Here is a 23870-nt window from a genome sequence, read left to right on the forward strand (position 1 = left end):
CTTTTTAGACCATATAGGGTAACTTCCTGATGTTGCCATGGCATTTGTAAACTGTCATGGCGCTGGTGGGGGCGTAGTAGTGAGGATGACCAGAGGTCACTCTCGTGGCCATCTTAGTGTTGGTAGGTTTTGGCCGGCTCCAACACCGGCTTGTTGTTTTATCAGCAAGGTCTTTATGACCCATATTCTATGCCCACCTCCTGTCTCATCCTGTGACTTAGAATGCCTTAACTGTCTGGGAATGCAGCCCAGTAGGTTTCAGCCTTATTTTACCCAGCTCCTATTTAAGATAAAGTTGCTCTGGTTCACACGCCTCTGACAAGAACATCTTCATGCCTGTGCCTGGTTGAGAGAGGGAGGCCTCTACGCTGCTGCTGGATCTAGTGAAGATTCACTCAGTCTCTCAAATTCCTCTACAGTTTCTCTAATGGAAGAGAAAAGTGGTGTTATTGCTGCTAGGGAGCAAACTAGAAGTTATTTTATTTATGCCATAGATATGGTGGGCTAAGCACTGTGCCAATGTTCAATAAGTCACTGCAGATTCTCCATAAATTATTGTGACAAGTACAATTGTTTGTAAGGCTTAGATCTAGGTGTGTAAGTCCATAGGAGGGTGTGAAGCATCTGTATTTCTGTTATGTAGTTATTAGGAAAAAGGATGTTGGGGCCTTAAAATGGCCATTTTTAACATTTCCAAACTTGTGTTCAATTCTAAGATTTTATAATTGTATGTTTCCAGTTGAGAAGAACTTTGATATTGGTAGCTCTAAATAAATAAATACCGTTGACCTGGAAGAGAAGGTAAAGTTTAGGGAGAGGCCTTTTTTTAGCTTTATATTTAAACATTTTTTATAAATGTGATTCATGGGCCAGCCTGGTGGCTCACATCTGTAATCCCAGCACTTTTGGAGGCCAATGCAGTTGGATCACTTGAGGCTAGGAGTTCGAGAGCAGCCTGGCCAACATGGTAAAACCCCATCTCTACTAAAAATTAGCCAGGTGTGGTAGCACACACCTGTAATCCCAGCTACTCAGGAGGCTGAGGCAGGGGAATCACTTGAACCCGGGAGGCGAAGGTTGCAGTGAGCTGAGATTGTGCCACTGCACTCCAGCCTGGGTGACAGAGTCAGACTCCGTCTCAAAAGCAAAACAAAACAAAATGTTATTCATAATGCTCGGGTTGTAACTATAGTACTTATCTAGCAAAAGCTTGCTTTTTTTTTTTTTGGCTTTGACTAATTGAAACTGCAAGAGCTTACTGGCAGAATGGTGTACTTGTCAATATTTAACCAATTCTCCAAAGGGGAAAAACCCTGATTTGTATGTAGGATTTGTCAGTTTCCATGGTATAAATAGTCTTCCTACACCTGGTAGGGTGATCAACTTGTTCTGGTTTGCCAGGGGCTTTCCCATTTTTAGGCCTGAAAGTCCTGAATCCCAGAAAATTCCTCATTCCCCAGGAAATAGCTTGATTGGTCACCCTAATGGCTGGTTGCAAGCTCCCGATATGACAGAACTGGACGAGAAGTTGGGCAGAGATGTGCACATGGTACCAGCCCATGCCAGGAGCAGCGGCCTCCAGCACCCCACTGTCGGGGAGTCCTTGGCCCAGTAGAGGATGGTTAGCAGGGCCCGGCTGTTGTTCATATTAGCTCTCAAATTTACCACCAACCCTGTATTAGTTTCCTGGAGCTGCTGTAACAAAGTTCCACAAACGGGGGTCTTAAACACAGAAATCTATTATCTCACAGTTCTGGAGGGCAGAAATAGAAAATTAAGGTATGAGCAGGACTCTGCTCTTTTGATGGCTCTAGATAATCTGTTGCATGTCTTTTCCTCAGCTTCTGGTTTCACGGGTAATCTTTGGCGATCCTTGACTTGCATCTGTGTAACTCCAGTCTCTACCTCCATCATCCTGTGGCATTCTTCTTTATTTTTCTTTCTTTTTTTCTTTTCGAGACAGAGTTTCGCTCTGTCACCCAGGCTGGAGTGCAGTGGCGTGATCTCAGCTCACTGCAACCTCTGCCTCCCAGGTTCAAGCGATTCTCTTGCCTCAGGCTCCCGAGTAGCTGGGATTACAGGTGTGCGCCACCACACCCAGCTAATTTTTTGCATTTTTAGTAGAGGCGGGGTTTCACCATGCTGGCCAGGCTGGTCTCGGGCTCCCGACCTCAGGTCATCTGCCTGCCTTGGCCTTCTAAAGTGCTGGGATTACAAGCGTGAGCCACTGCACTCGGCCCATGGCATTCTTCTTTTGGTGCCTTTGTCTTCACTGACTTCTTGTAAGGAAATCAGTCATATTGGATTAGAGGCCTACCTTATTCCAGTATGATCTCATTGTCTTAATTTAACTAAAACATCTGCAACAACCTTATTTCTAAATGAGGTCACATTCTGAGGTATTAGGGTTTAGTACTTTAACATATCTTTTTTTTTTTTTTGAGACAGGGTCTCACTCTGTCACTCAGGCTGGAGTGCAGTGGTGCAATCACAGCTCACTGTAACTTTGAACTCCTGGGCTCGAGCAGTCCTCCCATCTCAGCCTCCCAGATAGGTAAGATTACAGGTACATATCACCATGCCTAGCTAATTTTTCAAATTTTTTGTAGGGCAGCGCCCAGTGGCTCACACCTTGTAATCCCTGTAATCCCAACACTTTGGTAGGCTGAGGCGGGCGGATCACTTGAGGTCAAGAGTTTGAGACCAGCCTGGCCAACATGGTAAAATCCCATCTCTACTAAAAAAATACAAAAATTAGCCGGATGTGGTGGTGGGTACCTGTCATACAAGCTACTCGCAAGCCTGAGGCCGGAAAATCCCTGGAACCCGAGGGGCGGAGATTGCAGTGAACCGAGATCACGCCATGCACTCCAGTCTGGGTGACAGAGCAAGACATAACCTTAAAAAAGAAAAAAAAAAATTGTAGAGATGAAGTCTTGCTATGTTGCCCAGGCTAGTCTCAAATGCCTGGGCTCAAGCAATCCTTCTGCCTCAGTATCCCAAAGTGCTAGGATTACAGGCATGAGGCACTGCACCAGGCCTACATACCTCTTTTTTTTTGAGACAGAGTCTTGCTCTGTCTCCCAGGCTGGAGTGCAGTGGCACGACCTCGGCTCACTGCAACTTCCATCTCCTGGGTTCAAGTGATTCTTCTGCCTCAGCCTCCAGAGTAGCTAAGACTACAGGCATAATATCTCTCTTAGATATGATGAATAATATCACAGAGTGTACACCCACTGTGATGTTAGGAGTAATACCTCCCTATGATATTACAAAAATATTACAGTGTGTACACACACTGTGATATTACAAGTAATACTGCCTTTAGATACTACAAATAATATCACAGGGTGTACATCTACTGTGATATTAGGAGTAATACCTCCCTTAGATATTACAAATAATATCACAGGGTATACACCCACGGTGATATTAGGAGTAATATCTCTCTTAAGCGATCCTCCCATTTCAGCCTCACAGAATTAAAGGAATTACAGGAAGAGCTGCTATACCTGGCTGGATCTATGTTTTAAAAAGATAACCCAGATAACCCTGTGGTCAGTGTCTAAGATGAATTGGATTAGACCAAGGGAGAAAAACTAAAGATGGGAATACTAGTTTGGGACTTTGCTTGCTTGCTTGCTCTCATTTAGAAAACATTTAGTAGTTCTACAATGCTCAGGCACTGTTCTGGGAGTCACAAATATAGGATTGAATAAAGTAAATAAAGCACTTGCTCTCCCGGAGCTCACTTTTCACTGGGGGAATGCAGATAGTAGACACATACATCTATAGTATCAGTAAGTGCTAATAGAAAAATGAAGCAGGTGAGATGGATCATGCTGAGTAGAATGTATCTTCTTTTCCTTCCTTCCTTCCTTCCCTCCCTCCCTCCTTCCTTCTTTCCTTCCTTCTTTCTTTCCTTCCTTTCTTCTTTTCTCTTTCTTCCTTTCTCTCTCTCTTTCTTTGCTTTTTATTGTCTTAAAATGTACATAACATAAAATTTACCTTCTTAACCATTTTTAAGAATACAATTCAAGGCCGGGCATGGTGGCTCACACCTGTAATCGCAGCATTTTGGGAGGCTGAGGCAGGCGGATCATGAGGTCAGGAGTTTGAGGCCAGTCTGGCCAATATGATGAAACCCCATCTCTACTAAAAAATACAAAAATTAGCCAGGCTTGGTGGCACATGCCTGTAGTCCCAGCTACCTGGGAGGCTGAGGCAGGAGAATAGCTGGAACCTGGGAGGCAGAGGTTGCAGTGAGCTGAGATCGCACCACTGCACTCCCGCCTGGACAAGAGAGCAAGACTCTGTCTCAAAAATAAATAAATAATAATAATAATAATAATACAATTCAGTAGCCTTAAGTACATTTGCATTGTTATGCAGCCATCACCACCATCCATCTCCAGAATTTTTTTGAGTGGAGCTCTTTTTAATAGAGTAGTTGAAGGCCTCTGTGACACAGTAGCATCTGAGCAGAAGCTTGAATGAAGTGAGAAAAGAATCCTTTTGCATAGTTTAGGGGAAGTATGTTCCATTCCTGGTCCTGGAAATAGTTAAGACTATCACAATAGTGCAGGTGAAAGATGATACAATACAGTTTGTGTAGCTGAAACCCCATCTTCGGAATGTAAAGGAGAACAGATGGGAAGTCATGTTCCTCCCAGAAGTAATTCATGTAGCAGAGAAGCCAATGCAGATCCACGAGACAGACAATTCAGTGCTCTGCACAAGAACTGTGCTTTAAGCATGGAGAGGATTTTTGTATCTGTCCTGGGATCCTACATCAAACAACATGTGGTGATTGTGAACACAAACGTACAAGACTGTGAACCCTACCAAGTTTCCTTCTTCCATTAGATATGAATAAGGAGTCGTGAGTTTCCTTTGGAATGTCCTTTAGCCTGTTGGTACATGTTTTGCCTGTGACGAATGCAGTTACTCATAAATCATTGAGCACATTGGGTACAGAGGGCAAAAGATAAATTCCTGTATTTCCTCTATTTGGTCAACAGAAATACCTCTAGGCCATAATCCATTCATCCAATCTAATAATTTTGCCATCCATAAAACCTTCAGGTGTTCTGAATTCGAAATCTTTTTTTTTTTTTTTTTTTTGAAACAGAGTCTTGCTCTGTCACCCAGGCTGGAGTGCAATGGCAGGATCTCGGCTTATTGCAACCTCCGCCTCCCGGATTCAAGCGATTCTCCTGCCTCAGCCTCCCGAGTAGCTGGGATTACAGGTGCCCGCCACCACGCCCAGCTAATTTTTTGTATTTTTAGTAGAGACGGGGTTTCACCATGTTGGCCAGGCTGGTCTCGAACTCTTGACCTCAGGCAATCCACCCGCCTCAGCCTCCCAAAGTGCTGGGATTACAGGCGTGAGCCACCATGCCCGGCTGAATTCAACATCTTGCACCTAATTCCTGTTCAGTTAAAGACCCAAATCATGATCTCTGACTTACCTGGATATTTGAAAGATTAATTTGCTGTGGTGATACCATACTAGAGTCACAAAATCAAGCCCTACCCTGCCACAGCCACCTAAAGGAAATTAGGTGATATACAAAAGAAATTGACCATATTGTTGTCCTTTTAGTGACTCTCCTAATTTTCTTCCCCTGAAAACTTACAGAGAAATTTGAGTATGTTTGCCTTAGGTGGATGCTTGTTTTTTTATTGATATGAAAAGCAGTAAGAGGAAATGGAGTTTTTTGGCCTGTTAAGGAGGGGCAGCCACTGTAAACACAGTTCAGTGCAAATTCACAGTGTTAGAATGTTGAAGTGTATATAATGATTTTGCAAACTTTTCTACAAGGCTGATACAGTATCCAATTAGGACTAGGATTAGATATATTGTCATGTATGTTTGCGCAGGAAATGCAGAGACTCTAAGGTGCTACAACTGCAATTTGACGTGTGGGATGGTTCACTGGTAACTGTTGATCTCCCTGAGGTTTAAGTTTACAGTTCCACAGCTCTTTATCTGAAACTCTTGGGCTATGTGTTATGGAATTTAGAATTTTTTCCGAAATACGTTGCATATATTGTATATTATGACGTGATATCTCCAAGAAAGACTTGGAGTCACATCCTATAAACAAACACATGAATATATCCCAGTGAAATGTATGACTATTTTTACTAACTAAAACAAATAAGAATCATAAATAGACTTACATTACTTCAGGTCAGATTTTGCTGCCAAATTAGTTTGGGCATCAAACTTTTGGTTTCAGAGACAAAACTGTGAAATTTTAGATTATATTATGGGGTTGTGGACCCATGTAACCCTCCTCTCCGTAATTCCTAAAAGCAAGCAATTGCATCAACCAGTCTCATGAGTAGCTGCGATTCTAGAAATCAAGAATCCGGATCTGAAATTAGCTGGGCATGGTGGCAGGCACTTGTAATCCCAGCTACTGGGGAGGCTGAGGCAGGAGAATCGCTTGAACCCAGGAGGAGGAAACTGCAGTGAGCTGAGATCGTGCTGCTGCACTCCAGCCTGGGCAACAGAGTGAGACTCTGTCTCAAAAAAAAAAAAAAAAAAAGAAGAAGAATCCAGATCTGGGCAGGACCGAATTGCTGACATGCCCCCGGTATAGCAGAGACATTTTGCCTACATGTTACACACCTGAGTAATAGTTGTCAGCAGCTGATGAAGAAGATGAATGTGCTCTTAATGTCCATCTTTGATTTCCAGTCATTTTGCTTCTGGGTCTTGGCTACCTGAGGAAAGAAGTCTCTAGTAGGTGAATGCAGTGATATGGAGAATACTTTCTTCTGGCTGCGTGCAGTAACTCACACCTGTAATCCCAGCACATTGGGAGGCTGAGGTGGGCAGTGCACTTGAGGTTGGGAGTTCGAGACCAGCCTGGCCAACATGGCAAAACCCTGTCTCTACTGAAAATACAAAAATTAGCTGGGCGTGGTGACAGACACCTGTCATCCCAGCTACTCGGTAGGCTGAGGCATGAGAATCGCTTGAACTCGGGAGGTAGAGGTTGCAGTGAGCCGAGATCGTGCCTCTGCACTCCAGCTGGGCAACACAGTGAGACTCTGTCTCAAAAAAAAAAAGTGAGAGAGAGTTCTTTCTTCCTGTTTCCTCATAGGCCAGTTCTCTCTGGCATGTGAGTTTAACATCAATCACCTCCTTCACACACAGCGGGTGCGTTCGTAATAGGAGGTCCTTAGCTGGGAGTTTTATTTATTTATTTATTTATTTATTTTTTAATTGATCATTCTTGGGTGTTTCTCGCAGAGGGGGATTTGGCAGGGTCATAGGACAATAGTGGAGGGAAGGTCAGCAGACAAACAAGTGAACAAAGGTCTCTGGTTTTCCTAGGCAGAGGGCCCTGCGGCCTTCCGCAGTGTTTGTGTCCCTGGGTACTTGAGATTAGGGAGTGGTGATGACTCTTAACGAGCATGCTGCCTTCAAGCATCTGTTTAACAAAGCACATCTTGCACCGCCCTTAATCCATTCAACCCTGAGTGGATACAGCACATGTTTCAGAGAGCACAGGGTTGGGGGTAAGGTCACAGATCAAAAGGATCCCAAGGCAGAAGAATTTTTCTTAGTACAGAACAAAATGAAAAGTCTCCCATGTCCACCTCCTTCTCTACAGACATGGCAACCATCCGATTTCTCAATCTTTTCCCCACCTTTCCCCCCTTTCTATTCCACAAAACCGCCATTGTCATCATGGCCCGTTCTCAATGAGCTGCTGGGTACACCTCCCAGACAGGGTGGTGGCCGGGCAGAGGGGCTCCTCACTTCCCAGTAGGGGCGGCCGGGCAGAGGCGCCCCTCACCTCCCGGACGGGGCGGCTGGCCGGGCAGGGGGCTGACCCCCCCACCTCCCTCCTGGACGGGGCGGCTGGCCGGGCAGAGGGGCTCCTCACTTCCCAGTAGGGGCTGCCGGGCAGAGGCGCCCCTCACCTCCCGGATGGGACGGCTGGCCAGGCGGGGGGGCTGACCCCCCCACCTCCCTCCCGGACGGGGCGGCTGGCCGGGCGGGGGGCTGACCCCCCAGCTCCCTCCCGGACGGGGCGACTGGCCGGGCGGGGGGCTGACCCCCCACCTCCCTCCCGGACGGGGCGGCTGGCCGGGCGGGGGGGCTCCTCACTTCCCAGTAGGGGCGGCCGGGCAGAGGCGCCCCTCACCTCCCGGACAGGGTGGCTGGCCGGGCGGGGGGCTGATCCCCCCACCTCCCTCCCGGACGGGGCGGCTGGCCAGGCGGGGGGCTGACCCCCCACCTCCCTCCCGGACGGGGCGGCTGGCCGGGTGGGGGGCTGACCCCCCACCTCCCTCCCGGACGGGGCGGCTGGCCGGACGGGGAGCTGGGAGTTTTTATGGCATATCAGTGGGGCGTGAAAACACCAGGTGGGAGCTAATATATCTTTGCTGGCTGCTTTCTCTGGCTCCGCAGCAGACAGAAACCCTATGAATCATATCCAGGGGTCAGGTGCAGGCAACAGACAACTAATATCTCCCAAGTGAGTTGAAAAGGATCTTGTTACCCAGCATCCTAAGGAGGTTGTAGCCTTGGGAACCACAGGCAAGAATAATTAACTCAGCTCCTCGGTTAGTGCCTCTTCAGTTCGAGATGGAATTTATTTGCAGGCATGGCTCCTTAATATGCCAAACCCATGCTCAAGACATACTCCTTCTCCTGGAAGGTTAACGTGGCTCCTGTGGCTGTTCCATCCCTGAGGAAAAGTGAGGACCATGCTCTCCAAACAGGCCATGTGCTGGACTACCTCTGTTTCTGTCTCCTGGGATTCCAATCAGCAAGTGAGCAACGAAGCAACCCAGACAGTGCTGTTCATAGGATGGCTGGGTAAGTGGCTGTTTGTTTTTTCCTTACTGTGGATATGTATCAGTGAAGGAATCTGTAGAACATTCTTGATGGGAACATTTAGTCATATCAAGTCAATAAATTAATGTTTAGGCTGGGCGCAGTGGCTCACGCCTGTAATCCCAACACTTTGGGAGGCCAAGGCGGGCAGATCATCTGAGGTCAGGAGTTCAAGACCAGCCTGGCCAACATGGTAAAATCCCGTCTCTACTAAAAATACAAAAATTAGCTGGGTGTGGTGGTGCATAGTTGTAGTCCCAGCTACTCTGGAGGCTGAGGCAAGAGAATTGACTGAACCTGGGAGATGGAGGTTGCAGTGAGCTGAGAGTGCACCATTGCACTCCAGCCTGGACAACAGAGTGAGACTCTGTCAAAAAAAATTAAAAAAAAAGAAAAATCATTATTTTATTTTTGACTTATTATTAATATAAATAATTATATCTTGGCCGGGCATAGTGTCTCATGCCTATAATCCCAGCACTTTGGGAGGCCAGGGCAGGCAGATCACTTGAGCCAAGAAGTTTAAGACCAGCCTGGGCAACACGGTGAAACCCTGTCTCTACAAAAAATATAAAAAATTAGCTGGGAGTGGTCAGCTTGCCTGCAGCCCTAGCTACCTGGGAGGCTGAGGTGGGAGGATCACCTCAGCCCAGGAGGTAGAGGCTGCAGTGAGCCATGATTGTACCACTGCACTCCAGCCTGGGTGATAGAGTGATGAGACCCTGTCTCAAAAAAAAAAAAAAAGAAAGAAAGAAAAAAGAAAGGAAAAGAAATCATATATTGGTGAGGAGATAATTCAACACATATGTTTTATTGAACACATACTATGTGTCAGGGTACCAGATATAAGCTCTATCTACAAGGATTTTAGGAGCTGGAGTATGTGTATGGGGGGGATGTGTGAGTGTGTATAACAAAGACGACTCCTGGGGAAGAAGAGGAAGACAAGCCCCAGAGGTATACTGCATAGGCATAATACACAACAGGCTAGCAAAGAAGCAAACCATGGGTATGGTAGAGAGAATCAGAGGATACATTGGGGACCATTTCTAGTGAGTGAGGTCAGGAGAGACTTCAATAATCTGATTGAATTTAGACATGGGCCTTGAAAAGCGGACAAGGTTTGTTGTTGTTGTTGTTGTTGTTGTTTTTGAGATGGAGTCTCATTCTGTCGCCCAGGCTGGAGTGCAGTGGTGCGATCTCGGATCACTGCAAGCTCCGCCTCCAGGGTTCACGCCATTCTCCTGCCTCAGCCTCCCGAGTAGCTGGGACTACAGGCGCCCGCCACCATGCCCAGCTAATTTTTTGTATTTTTAGTAGAGACAGGGTTTCACCGTGTTAGCTAGGATGGTCTCGATCTCCTGAACTCTTGATCCACCTGCCTCGGCCTCCCAAAGTGCTGGGATTACAGGCGTGAGCCACCGCGCCCGGCGACAAGTTTTTTTTTGTTTGTTTGTTTTAGACAGTCTCGCTTTGTCGCCCAGGCTGGAGTGCATTGGCACAATCATGTCTCACTGCAGCCTTGAACTCCCGGGCTCAAGGGAGCCTCCCACCTCAGCCTCCTGAGTAGCTGGAAGTACAGATATGTGCCACCAGGCCCCGCTAAATTTTTGTTTTAGAGATGGGGTCTTGCTATGTTGCTCAGGCTGGTCACAAACTTCTGGGTTCAAGTGATCCTCCTGCCTTGGCTTCTCAAAGTACTGGGACTACAGGAATAAGTCACTGCACCCACCCCTGGTGGACAAGATTTTAACGGCTAGATTAGAGGGAAGAGGGTGCCTTAGTAAAACCATGAGAAAGGGTGAGTTCTTCTGGGAGAAAGGTCCAGGTTGGCAAAGTGTAGTTTGTATATTCACATGAGTAGGAAAATGCCCTGAGCTGTTATGTACCCTGAGTGCCAGGCTGAGGAGTTTCACCTTCTTCTAGGAGGGCAGAAGGAGATATAACCTGGAGAAGTCTTTCAAAGGAATTTAAACTAGAAAGTGACGTGGCCAAAGCTAAAGAACTGTGTGTGGACAGGCTTGAAGTTGAGAAGCTGTTGAGAAGCTCTCAAAGTCAGCCGTCAAGATATAAGGGCAAGGAGAATAAGAGTAGTTGGTGGAGGTGAGGGCACTGCAGAAAATTTATACTTAACAACTGATTGAACATGGGTCAAGACTGTGTCAGATCGGACACGTTTTTGTATTTTTAATAGAGACGGGGTTTTACCATGTTGGCCAGGCTGGTCTCGAGCTCCTGACCTCAAGTGATTTACCCACCTCAGCCTCCCAAAGTGCTAGGATTACAGGCATGAGCCACTGCGCCCGGCCAAGGGAGGTAATATTATTCTCATTTTATGTATTTATTTTTGTTTTTAAAATCATGTTTGTTACTCTGGTCAATAGTTGCCCATGTAATATAGTGGTCTTCAGTTTTTATTTTTACGTGGTTATATAGTCTGAATGACTAGCTCATAGTCCAAGGTAGTTTTACAAGTTTCACTCTTTAAAATGGTGTTACTGTTGTAGGAGAAAAAGTCTTCACTAATAAAGATATTACACTAGTGAAAACAAAATCAAGAATGATCTGCTGGTACCACAGTTACAAAGCAACTCTCAGCAAGCAGTTCCCCCACCTCTCACATCTAAGGGGATCAAGAGTTAAAAATACCTTGGAAAAATCAGTTGACAACTCTGGGTGAGGTGGCTCATGCCTGTAATCCCAGCACTTTGGGAGGCCAAGGTGGGCGGATCACTTGAGGTCAGGTGCGCCTGTAATCCCAGCTACCTGGGAGGCTGAGGCAGGAGAATTGCTTGAACCCAGGAGGCGGAAGTTGCAGTGAACCAAGATTGTGCCACTCACTGCACTCCAGCCTGGGTGACAGAGTAAGACTGTCTCAATTAAAAAAAAAAAAATCCGTTGACAAAAACATACAACAGGGAAAGAACACCCTTACCAATTAAATGGTGCTGGGAAAATTAGATTGCCATTTGCAGAAGGATGAAACTGGACCCCTATCTCTCACCACATACAAAAATTGACTCAAGATGGATTAAAGACTTACGTGTAAGACCTGAAGCTATAAAAATACTAGAAGAAGGCTGGGCATGGTGGCTCACGCCTGTAATCCCAGCACTTTGGGAGGCCAAGGCGGGCGGATCACAAAGTCAGGAGATGAGACCATCCTGGCTAACACGGTGAAACCACGCCTCTACTAAAAATACAGAAAATTAGCTGGGCGTGGTAGTGGGCGCCTGTAGTCCCAGCTGCATGGGAGGGTGAGGCAGGAGTGAACCCAGAAGGCAGAGGTTGCAGTGAGCTGAGATCGCGCCACTGCACTCCAGCCTGGGTGACAGAGCGAGACTCCCTCTCAAAAAAAAAAAAAAAAAACTGGAAGAAAACCTAGGCAAGGCTGGGAGTGGTGGCTCATGCCTGTAATCCCAGCACGTTGGGAGGCAGAGGTGGGCGGATCACTTGAGATCAGCAGTTTGAGAGCAGCCTGGCCAATATGGTGAAACCCCGTCTCTACTAAAAATACAAAAATTAGCTAGATGTGGCGGTGCATGCCTGTAATCCCAGCTACTCAGGAGACTGAGGCAAGAGGATTGCTTGAACCTGGAAGGTGGAGGTTGCAGTGAGCCAAGAAAAAAAAAAAAAGAAAACCTAGGCAAAACGCTTCTGAACGTTTGTCTAGGCAAAACATTTATGACTAAGACCACAAAAACACAAGCAACAACAATACAAATAGACAAATAGGACATAAACTAAAACATTCTTCACAGTAAAAAAGAAACAATCAACAGAATGAACAGACAACCTGCAGAGTAGAAGAAGATATTTGCAAACTAAGCATCCGACAGGGGACTGATATCTAAAATGTACAGGGAACTCAAACAACTCAACAACAAAAAGAGAATAACCCTATTAAAAAGTGGGCAAAGGACTTCAATAGATATTTTTCAAAAGAAGACATACAAATAGCCAACAAGCATGTGAAAAAAAAGCTTAACATCACTAATAATCAGAGAAAGGCAAATTAAAACTACAATGAGATAGCATCTTACAACAGTCAGAATGGCTATTATTAAAAATTCAAAAAAATAACAGATGCTGGCAAGGATGCAGAGAAAAGGAAACTCTTTTTTTTGTTTTTTTTTGTGTTTTTTTTGAGATGGAGTTTCGCTCTGTCGCCCAGGCTGGAGTGCAGTGGCGAGATCTTGGATCATCACAATCTCTGCCCCTCCCCGGGTTCAAGCGATTCTCCTGCCTCAAGTAGCTGGGACCACAGGCACATGCCACCACACCCAGCTAATTTTTTTGTATTTTTAGTTGAGACAGGGTTTCGCCGTGTTAGCCAGGATGGTCTTCTTGTCCTGACCTCGTGATCTGCTCGCCTCCGCCTCCAAAGGTGCTGGGATTACAGGCATGAGCCATCATGGCCGGCCAAAAAGGGAACTCTTATACACTGTTGGTGGGAATGTAAGTACAACCTCTATGGAAAACGTTATGGAGATATCTCAGACAACTAAAAATAGAATGATCATTCGGGCTAGCAATCCCACTACTGGGTAGAAAGGAAAATAAATCATATAAAAAAGATACCTGCGGCTGGGAGCAGTGGCTCACGCCTGTAATCCCAGCACTTTGGGAGGCCGAGGCGGATGGATCAAGAGGTCAGGAGATCGAGACCATCCTAGCTAACACGGTGAAACCCCATCTCTACTAAAAATACAAAAAAAAAAATTAGCCGGGGGTACCTGTAGTCCCAGCTACTCGGGAGGCTGAGGCAGGAGAATGGCGTGAATCCAGGAGGCGGAGCTTGAGCTTGCCGTGAGCCGAGATAGCACCACTGCACTCTAGCTTGGGCGACAGAGCGAGACTCCATCTCAAAAAAAAAAAAAAAAAAAGATACCTGCACTTGTGGCCGAGCACAGTGGCTCACGCCTGTGATCCCAACACTTTGGAAGACCTGAGGTCAGGAGTTCGAAATCAGACTGGCCAACATGGTGAAATCCCGTCTCTACTAAAACTACAAAAATTAGCCGGGCGTGGTCGTGGGTGCCTGTAATCCCAGCTACTCGAGAGGCTGAGGCACAAGAATTGCTTGAACCTGGGAGGCGGAGGTCACAATGAGCTGAGATCACACCACTCCACTCCAGCCTGGGCGACAGAGCCATCTCAAAAAAAAAATAATAATAAGTAATAATAATAATAATGAGATACCTGCACTTGTATATTTATTGCAGCAGTATTTACAGTAGCAATATGGAATCAACCAAAGCATCCATCAATAGAAAATGTGGCACGCGCACACACACACACACACACACACACACTGCATACTATTCAGCCATGAAAAAGAATGAAATAATGTCTTTTGCAGCAACATGGATGGAACTAGAGGCCATTATCCTGAGTGAATTAATGCAGGAACAGAAAACCAAATACTGCATGTTCTCATGTGCAAGTGGGAGCTACATAATGTGTACACATGGACATTGAGTGTGGAATAACAGACACTGGAGACTTGGAAGGGTGGGAGGATGAAAGGGAGTGAGAGATGAGAAATTACTTAATGGGTGCAACATACATTATTCGAAGGATGGTTAAGATGGTTACACTAAAAGCCCAGAGTTTACCACTACCCAATATATCCAGTAACAAAACTGCACTTGTACTGCTTTAAATTTATTTTATTTATTTATTATTTATTTATTTATTTTGAGATGGAGTTTCGCTCTTGTCGCCCAGGCTGGTGGAGTGCAGTGGTGTGATATTAGCAATTTGCAACCTCTGCTTCTTGGGTTCAAGAGATTCTCTTGCCTTAGCCTCCTGAGTAGCTGGGATTATAGGCACGTGCCACTACGCCTGGCTAATTTTTGTGTTTTTAGTAGAGGTGGAGTTTCATCATGTTGGCCAGGCTGTCCTCAAACTCCTGACCTCAGGTGATCCACCTGCCTTGGCCTCCCAAAGTGCTGGGATTACAGGTGTGAGCCACTGTGCCTGGCCTAAAGTTATATTAAAAAAAAAAAAAGCAGTAAAATCAAATAGTACCTGCAACACTCTTACCTAAAGACCAAGCTTGTAAACTATTCATCTGTGCTGCTCAAATATGACAGAATTAGACATAAGGCTACGCCGGGCGCGGTGGCTCACACCTGTAATCCCAGCACTTTGGGAGGTCGAGGCGGGTGGATCACAAGGTCAGGAGTTCGAGACCAGCATGGCCAACAAGGTGAAACCCCGTGTCTACTAAAACTACAAAAATTAGCCGGGCACGGTGGCAGGCACCTGTAATCTCAGCTGCTTGGGAGGCTGAGGCAGGAGAATCGCTTGAACCCGGGCGGCAGAGGTTGCAGTAAGCCGAGATCACACCACTACATTCCAGCCTGGGCAACAGAGTGAGACTCTGTCTAAAAAAAAAAAAAAAAAATCCACCAAGAAATACTTGGTGTTTTGCTTTGTTTTGCTTTGTTTTTGAGACAGGGTCTCGCTCTGTCACCCAGGCTGGAGTGCAAGGCACAAATACAGCTCACTGCAGGCCAACCTCCTGGGCTCAAGCAATCCTCCCATCTCAACATCCAGAGCTGCTGGGACCACAGGCACACACCACCGCGCCTGGCTAATTATTTTATTATTTGCAAAGATGAAATCTGGCTATTTGCCCAGGTTGGTCTTGAACTCTTGGGTTCAAGTGATCTTCCTGCTTCAGCCTCCCAAATTGCTGGGATTACAAGCATAAGCCACCGTGCCGGGCTATCGACAGCTTTTGATGCCTGGAAGGACCCTTTCCCGTGACAGCACAGGTCCATAAAAGACTGCCCTTGGCTGTGCCGTGCAATGAGGGTGGGTATCTTATAAGAAAGTGCTCATTCGCCTAGTTTTGCCAAGTTCCTCACTCTCGCTTATCTGTCCAGCAGGGCTTCTATCACAGGGTGAAACTTCAAACTGGCTGGGACATTCCTTATCTTCCATCTCATCCTGGGTGGCAGAAGAGTCTATCCTCATTTTTGAAAGGGAAAGCAAGTTCAGGTAGGTCCAGTGAGATTACCTCAGTCACATAACTGAAATATGAAAACATTGCGACTTATGCCCACTGTAGGACTCCGACGCTCGTGCTTTCTCTTGTACCATGTCTCTCTCTCTCTAGGGTTCTTGGATGGGCAGAAGAGGCTCCTCTAAATTTGTTTTATTTATTTATTTATTTATTTATTTATTTTATTTTTTCGAGACGGAGTCTCGCTCTGTCACCCAAGCTGGAGTGCAGTGGCACGATATCGGCTCACTGCAAGCTCTGCCTCCCAGGTTCATAACATTCTCCTGCCTCAGCTTCCCGAGTAGCTGGGACTACAGGCGCCCGCCACCATGCCCAGCTACTTTTTTATATTTTTAGTAGAGACGGGGTTTCACCATGTTAGCCTGGATGGTCTCGATCTCCTGACCTTGTGATCCACCCACCTTGGCCTCCCAAAGTGCTGGGATTACAGGCGTGAACCACTGCGGCCGGCCTAAATTTGTTTTAAAAGTACGCATAGAAAAGCTGGGGGCTGTGGCTTATGCCTGTAATCACAGCACTTTGGGAGGCTGAGACAGGCAGATCACGAGGTCAGGAGATCGAGATCATCCTGGCTAACACAGTGAAACCCGGTCTCTCCAAAAAAACAAAAAATTATCCAGGCCTGGTGGCACATGCCTGTAGTCCCAGCTACTTGGGAGGCTGAGGTAGGAGAATCGCTTGAATCTGGGAGGTTGAGGGTGCAGTGAGCCACTGCACTCCAGCCTGGGTGACAGAGCAAACTCCATCTCAAAAAAAAAAAAAAAAAAGTACATGTGGGGGACAGGTGCAGTGTCTCAGCCTGTAATCAATCCCAGCACTTTGGGAGGCTGAGGTGGGTGGATCACTTGAGGTCAGGAGTTCAAGACCAGCCTGGCCAACATGGAGAAACCCCATCTCTACTAAAAATACAAAAATTTGCTGGGCGTGGTGGCGCATGTCTGTAGTCCCAGCTACTGGGAAGACTAAAGTGAGAGAACTGCTTGAGCCCAAAGGTCGAGGCTGTGGTGAGCGGTGATTTCACTTCAGTCTAGCCTGGGTGACAGAGAGAGACCCTGTCTCAAATAAATAAATAAATAAATAAAAGTTTATTTATTTATTACACATATTTATTACACATTATTACAAGACCTTGAACTAACAACATTAACATGCATTTGTTAAAGGAAAATAAATTAGCTCAGATGCTACTACTTTTCATAATACTTGCACGATTGATTTCAATCCCTGTTCATCTGAATGGAGAGTTGCAGGTATACTATGCAGCTATTCTACTTATATTCTGTTTTTTAATGTAACAGTATTATTTATTGATGTCTCTACACATTTTATATCACTTTAATATTTAATAAAAACATCTACCATAAGTTCTAAAATGGTAAAAGGAAGAATAGTCATTAGTACTGTCACTACCCTGAATGAATACAAATACAGTTTGCACTAGGGCTTATTTTGCTCCTGTCCTTTGCCTGTGCATTTCATTTTTGCACCATGGTAATCATACTGGGTGAATTTTGTATTCTGTAATTTCAACTGAATATTATATCATAAGTGTTATCTACAAGTTCCATGAGGACCAAACCTTCTCCATCTTTTTCACCATTTTACTTAGCATGGTATAGTAAAGCTGGCTCAAAAAATATTTGCTGATTGAATAAATGTTGTTACATGCTCTTCCTGATTAACATATATATACGCATATAAAATTTTTTAGTGACTGCATTAATTTACTTCACTTTTTCCTAATTGTTGGATATTTCAGTTGCCATTTTTTTGCTTTTATGAATAATGTGTTGATGAAAAGATTTGTGCATATAGTTTTCTCTGCATTTGGACTATTGTCTTTTTTTTTTTTTTTTTTGAGATAGAGTCTCGTGCTGTCACTCAGGCTGCAATGCAGTGGTGCAATCTCGGCTCACTGCAACCTCCACCTCCCGGGTTCAAGCTATTCTCCTGCCTCAGCCTCCTGAGTAGCTAGAATTACAGGTGCCCACGACCATGCTCAGCTATTTTTGTATTTTTAGTAGAGAAGGGGTTTCACCATGTTGGCCAGGCTGGTCTCGAACTCCTGACCTCAGGTGGTCCTCCTGCCTCGGCCTCCCAAAGTGCTAGAATTACAGGCATGAGCCACCACGCCCAGCCTTGACTATTGTCTTAAGATAGGGTGAAATTACAGGATCAAATGATTTGGACAGTTTTGCAAGTCTTAATGCATTTTAAATTAAAATGCTTTTTAAAAAAGCTGGGACAGCCGGGTGCGGTGGCTCATGCGTGTAATCTCAACTCAGGAGGCTGAGGCAGGAGAATTGCTTGAACCCGGGAGGCAGAGGTTGTGGTGAGCTGAGATCGCACCATTGCACTCCAGCCTGGGCAACAAGAGCAAAACTTCGTCTTAAAAACAAACAAAAAAAGCTGGGACAGTTTACAATGGGCAATAGCCATGTACCAGCTTTACCACACCTTCACCTGCCCTGGTTTTTTTGTTGTGTTTTTCAATTGTTGTTATTGATTTAAGTGAAAGAATTTTTTTTTTTTTTTTTTTGAGACAGAATCTCACTCTGTCGCACAGGCTGGAGTGCAGTGGCGCGATCTCGGCTCACTGCAAGCCTCACCTCCCAGGTTCACGCCATTCTCCTGCCTCAGCCTCCCGAGTAGCTGGAACTATAGGTGCCGCCACCACGCCTGGCTAAGTTTTTGTATTTTAGCGTAGAGACGGGGTTTCACCATGTTAGCCAGGATGGTCTTAATCTCCTGACCTCATGATCTGCCCGCCTCGGCCTCCCAAAGTGCTGGGATTACAGGCGTGAGCCACCGCGCCTGGCCAAATGAAAGAATTTTTTAATCAATTAGCCTACTTATATAACCACAGTTTACATCACAGGGATAATGTGCCAAATAAATACTCATTAAAATGTGAGCCCATTATTTTGGTCATGTCCCTATTATCTCTACTATTACCCTATGGATAATAAGCAAAGTTGCAATTCAGCTGTATCTCTAATTTCAATTATTAACCTATATGTATAAATACCAGTTGTATTATTACAGAACTATATTATTGTTCACAACTCTTTGAACATCACAATGAGTAAGTTTTTACATTGCGCACTATCAGTAATATTACCTTCATTTTCTACGAAGGCATCCAATGATGTATGTCTAGCTATATCTATATCTATATCTGTATAGCTGTGGCTTTCTCACTGGAAATTCATAGGTAATCCCAACTTCAGAGAAACTATGCTTTTCTATGTGAATTTAAAATTAGTTGTATTTGCCGGAGGCTTAAATAAAACTACAGTGATCCTTGGACTGTTAACAAATGGCTAACACAAAATATTTATTTATGAGTTGTTTGCTAAAGTCCAAATGCCATAAAGCAAACAGTATGCCACTTACTTGAACTGATATTTTCTTAGAAAAACTTTTTAAAGATGGCTTTAAAAGAGAAAAAAAAAGCTTGTTAAAAATGTCTTTTAAAGCCATTCTAGCTGTGAATCTAGAGGTAACCACTGACTCTAAACTCCATGGAGATTTGTAAATTGAATGACTTACAACATCATGTCAAAGTAGAGTGGACTGTGAAGTGTGTTAAAGAGGACCAAAGCAATCTTTCACCCAGTGATTGCTGAGCATGGAGGAGGGACTGTCGTTGGCTATTCCTCTTTCCTTTCTTCTCAACACCTGACTGGTAGTCACAGGTCAGGTGTTTACCTATTTGTGCCACTGCTCAGAGAGAAGGTGGAGCTTCCTGGGAGGAGGGACCCAGGTTTTCTCCAGGCTCAGGAGCAGCCCTGCCCTCAGGCCAGGCAGGTGTGGCTGGGGAGGGGTAAGGAGTGCCAAAAGAGCACTCAGCAGTCATGTGACCCTTGTGACCTTGGCCAGCCTGTTTCTGAGAGGTACAGCTGCCCCTATTTAGTCTTCAGGAAGTACCAGAACACCCTAAAAGCAACCTCTCACTGGGTCCCCTTCAAGACTTTCTCCATCCCATTAGGATCCCTGCAAGTGTCAGCCAGTGGTAACTGGCAGATCTTCTAGTCCACCCCATTATGTTTATTTTACTGTATTTGGCTTTTAATTAAATTCAAAAGAGTACATTATTAAAAAGTACAGGTGTGGGCTGGGTGTGGTGGCTCAGGTCTGTAATCCTAGCACTTTGGGAGGCAGAGGTGGGTGGATCACTTAAGCCCAGGAGTTGGAGACCATCCTGGCCAACATAGCAAGACCCTGTCTCCATTAAAAATAAATAAATAGCCAGGCGCGGTGGCTCACACCTATAATCCCAGCACTTTGGGGGGCTGAGGCAGGCGGATCACCTGAGGTGGGGAGTTCAAGACCAGCCTAACCAACATAGAGAAACCCCATCTCTACTAAAAATACAAAATTAGCCAGGCATGGTGGTGCATGCCTGTAATCCCAGCTACTCGGGAGGCTGAGACAGGAGAATTGCTTGAACCTGGGAGGCAGTGGTTGTGGTGAACCAAGATTGCACCATTGCACTCCAGCCTGGGCAACAAGAGTGAAACTCCATCTCAACAAATAAATAAATAAAGTACAGGTTCGTCTTCACCACTGTTCCCTTACTCCCCTAAATAACGTCTCTCACCTTTCCAGTTAACCACTGTTAACCAAGATGCTACTCCTCTTTCCAGCCTTTTTTCTACTTATTAGCATATATGTGTATTTACTAAATGAACAGGTCAAACTATATGTATTGTTTTGCAAATTGCCTTTTTCCTTAACCATGTGTCTTGAAGAACTTTGCATATTGGCCCATATGGACTAGCTTACCATTTTTAACTAATGGAGAGCATTCTTTAGAGTTGGTTGGCAGAAATACACTAAAAAGTTGTGACCCCCAAATCAGGAAAAGCCACTAAAGACAACTAAAATTCATTTCGATTCAATCCCCCTCCCCAAATCTTTTTTTTTTTTTTTTTTTTAAGACAGAGTCCCGTTCTGTTGCCCAGGCTGGAGTGCAGTGGTGCAATCTCGGCTCACTACAAGCTCCGCCTCGCGGGTTCATGCCGTTCTCCTGCCTCAGCCTCCTGAGTAGCTGGGACTACAGGCGTCCGCCACCCCGCCCGGCTAATTTCTGTATTTTGTTTTTAGTAGAGACGGGGTTTCACCTTGTTAGCCAGGATGGTCTCGATCTCCTAACCTCGTGATCCGCCCGCCCCGGCCTCCCAAAGTGCTGGGATTACAGGCGTGAGCCACCGCACTCGGCCTTTTTTTTTAACATCTGAAAACATATAGACTTTAATTACATTTTGTTGAAAATTCATGAGCCGGGCACAGTGGCTCACACCTGTAATCCCAGCACTTTGGGAGGCCGAGGCAGGCGGATCATGAGGTCAGGAGATCAAGACCATCCTGGTTAATACCGTGAAACCCCGTCTCTACTAAAAATACAAAAAATTAGCCAGGCGCCTGTAGTCCCAGCTACTCGGGAGGCTGAGTCAGGAGAATGGAGTGAACCTGGGAGGCGGAGCTTGCAGTGAGCTGAGATTGCACCACTGCACTCCAGCCTGGGTGACAGACCAAGACTCCATCTCAAAGAAAAAAAAGAAAATTCATTCAACTTTGGTGCTTATCCAAGGACTTATAATGTAAATTTCTGACATAAATCATAACCCTCAGTACATAATGTATTTTCAAAGGAAACAAGTCATCTTAAAGTAATATTTTTCTATATGCTAATTGATACATTTTTATAGTAAATTGAAAATTATGAGTAAACTGAAAGTATGCTTAACAACAAAATAAATACAGCATATATGGTTAGCATATACATTTCTTAGTGTAAAGGCAGCAGTGAATTTGTACCTTACAACAAATCTGTAACTCCAGTAGCTTTTTTTCTGGAATTTATATGGTGTCTCACCATGTTCCACAATGCTAGAAAAGTCTTTTTTGGCATCAATCTATACAAAAATTTCTGACATTTTCCCCAAATGACATGTAACTTTTTTTTAACTTTTCCAGAAAAATATGGAAACTTTATCAACCACTTCTTAACTGAACAAAAAGTTAGAGTACTACCAAATGCTCTTTTAATTTTGCTCTGACAGATGTTTTAAAAGTTCAGACATCCCTGATGTTTTTAAGGATAACTGCATAAAACACACTAGATGATTGCTAAGGATGAATCTTAGTATCTGACTCATTCGAGACATCCTTAGTATCCAGAATAAAATCAGTAGAAATAAAAGTAATATAATTTTCAAAGAATTCATACATACTGGAAGTCTTAGAAAAACCAGCTTCTAAATGCAAGGACTAGGAGATTTGCCCATCGTACTATTAATAGTTACACACATTTCTCCTCATGAAGTAACTGAAGATTTCTGGCTTGTTTGTGGAACTTTAGTTTGTAGGAAAGCATATTCATAGGGCCAAATCTTGTTGGTTTCTGTTCCAGAGAATGTTTCCAACACCCCTTTTTTCTGGTAATATTCCAGGACTGGCTTTGTTTGGGTTTCATGAGCCTTTAGTCTCTTGATAACCGTCTCTGGTTTATCATCCTCACGCTGAATGAGAGGCTCCCCAGTTAGATCATCCATGCCCACAGTTTTGGGAGGGTTGAATTCAATGCTGTAGACTTGGCCACGGGTGGGATGAATCCCCAAATTTTTATATAGAAAAAATTTCAGCCGGACGCGGTGGCTCACGCCTGTAATCCTAGCACTTTGGGAGGCTGAGATGGGCGGACCACCTGAGGTCGGGAGTTCGAGACCAGCCTTACCAACATGGAGAAACCCTGTCTCTACTAAAAATAAAAAATTAGCCGCCGTTGTGGCACATGCGTGTAATTCCAGCTACTCGGGAGGTTGAGGCAGGAGAATTGTTTGAACCCGGGAGGCGGAGGTTGCGGTGAGCAGAGACCGCACCATTGCACTCCAGCCTGGGCAACAAGAGCAAAACTCTGTCTCCAAAAAAAAAAAAGGAAAAAATTTCAAACATACCAAATAGTGGAAAGACTGATAAATGCCCATATACTTTCCACTAGGTTGTTACCACATTCATTGACTGCCATTAATATTTGATAGGGTTATGTGGTTTTAACATGAGAAGTATATGAAAAGAAGCAGAACTCATCAAGTCTCAAAGTCTTAAGAATTAGAAAGAAAAGGCGCGGTGGCTCATGCCTGTAATCCCAGCACTTTGGGAGGCCGAGATGGGCGGATCACCTGAAGTCAGGAGTTCAAGACCAGCCTGACTAACATGGAAAAACCCCTGTCTGTACTCAAAATACAAAATTAGCTGGGTGTGGTGGCGCATACCTGTAATCCCAGCTATTCGGGAGGCTAAAGCGGGAGAATCGCTTGAACCCAGGAGGCGGAAGTTGCAGTTAGCTGCGATTGCACCATTGCACTGGGCAACAAGAGCAAAACTCTCGTCTGAAAGAAAGAAAGAAAGAGAGAGAGAGAGGGAGGGAGAGAGGAAGGAAAGACATTACCAAATCATAAGAGCCAAAGGAATGTAAAATCCACTTAATTGACCTGGGTGGAAGGTACAAATTTCTATGGGTAGAAACCAAATTAGTAATCCTGGGAGGTGGGCTATATGGTTACCCCTTTTTGAAATTATGAAGCGATTTAAGTACAAACAGGGTTTAGTGAGTTCCAGCCAGATGTACTTGCTGGTAGCTGTGCGACTTCAAACATACTTAGAATGCAAAATCCACAAATTACTGGAATGATACATATATTTCCTTAGTGAGTGAAAAGAAGACTCACTCCTATGGTATACAAAATCTAATCTTGCCGTCATCTGAAATCTTTTCTTTAAAGTTCACTAAGAAAGTAGTTGTCTGGCCAAGAGTGGTGGCTCACGCCTGTAATCCCAGCACTTTGGGAGACTTAGGTGGGTGGATCACCTGAGGTCAGGAGTTCGGGACCAGCTTGGTCATCATGGTGAAATCCTGTCTCTACTAAAAATAAAAAAATTAGCTGGGTGTGGTGGTGCATATCT

The 23870-nt window shown here is 44.9% G+C and overlaps 1 protein-coding gene across 3 annotated transcripts in view; it reads left to right on the forward strand.

The window, feature by feature from the left end:
* FXN (frataxin) overlaps positions 1-23870 on the forward strand; it is an 88079-nt gene that overhangs the window by 56106 nt on the left and 8103 nt on the right. For 2 of the 3 annotated variants that reach the window (XR_010130234.1, XR_010130232.1), the window contains exons 5-6: positions 8685-8845; positions 15760-15874. The gene's annotated coding sequence lies outside the window, so the exon portion shown is untranslated. The remainder of the gene's footprint in view (positions 1-8684; positions 8846-15759; positions 15875-23870) is intronic. The other variant, XR_010130233.1, reaches the window with a different exon arrangement.

Source organism: Gorilla gorilla, chromosome 13 (assembly GCF_029281585.2).
Source record: "Gorilla gorilla gorilla isolate KB3781 chromosome 13, NHGRI_mGorGor1-v2.1_pri, whole genome shotgun sequence".
Lineage (NCBI taxonomy): Eukaryota > Metazoa > Chordata > Mammalia > Primates > Hominidae > Gorilla > Gorilla gorilla.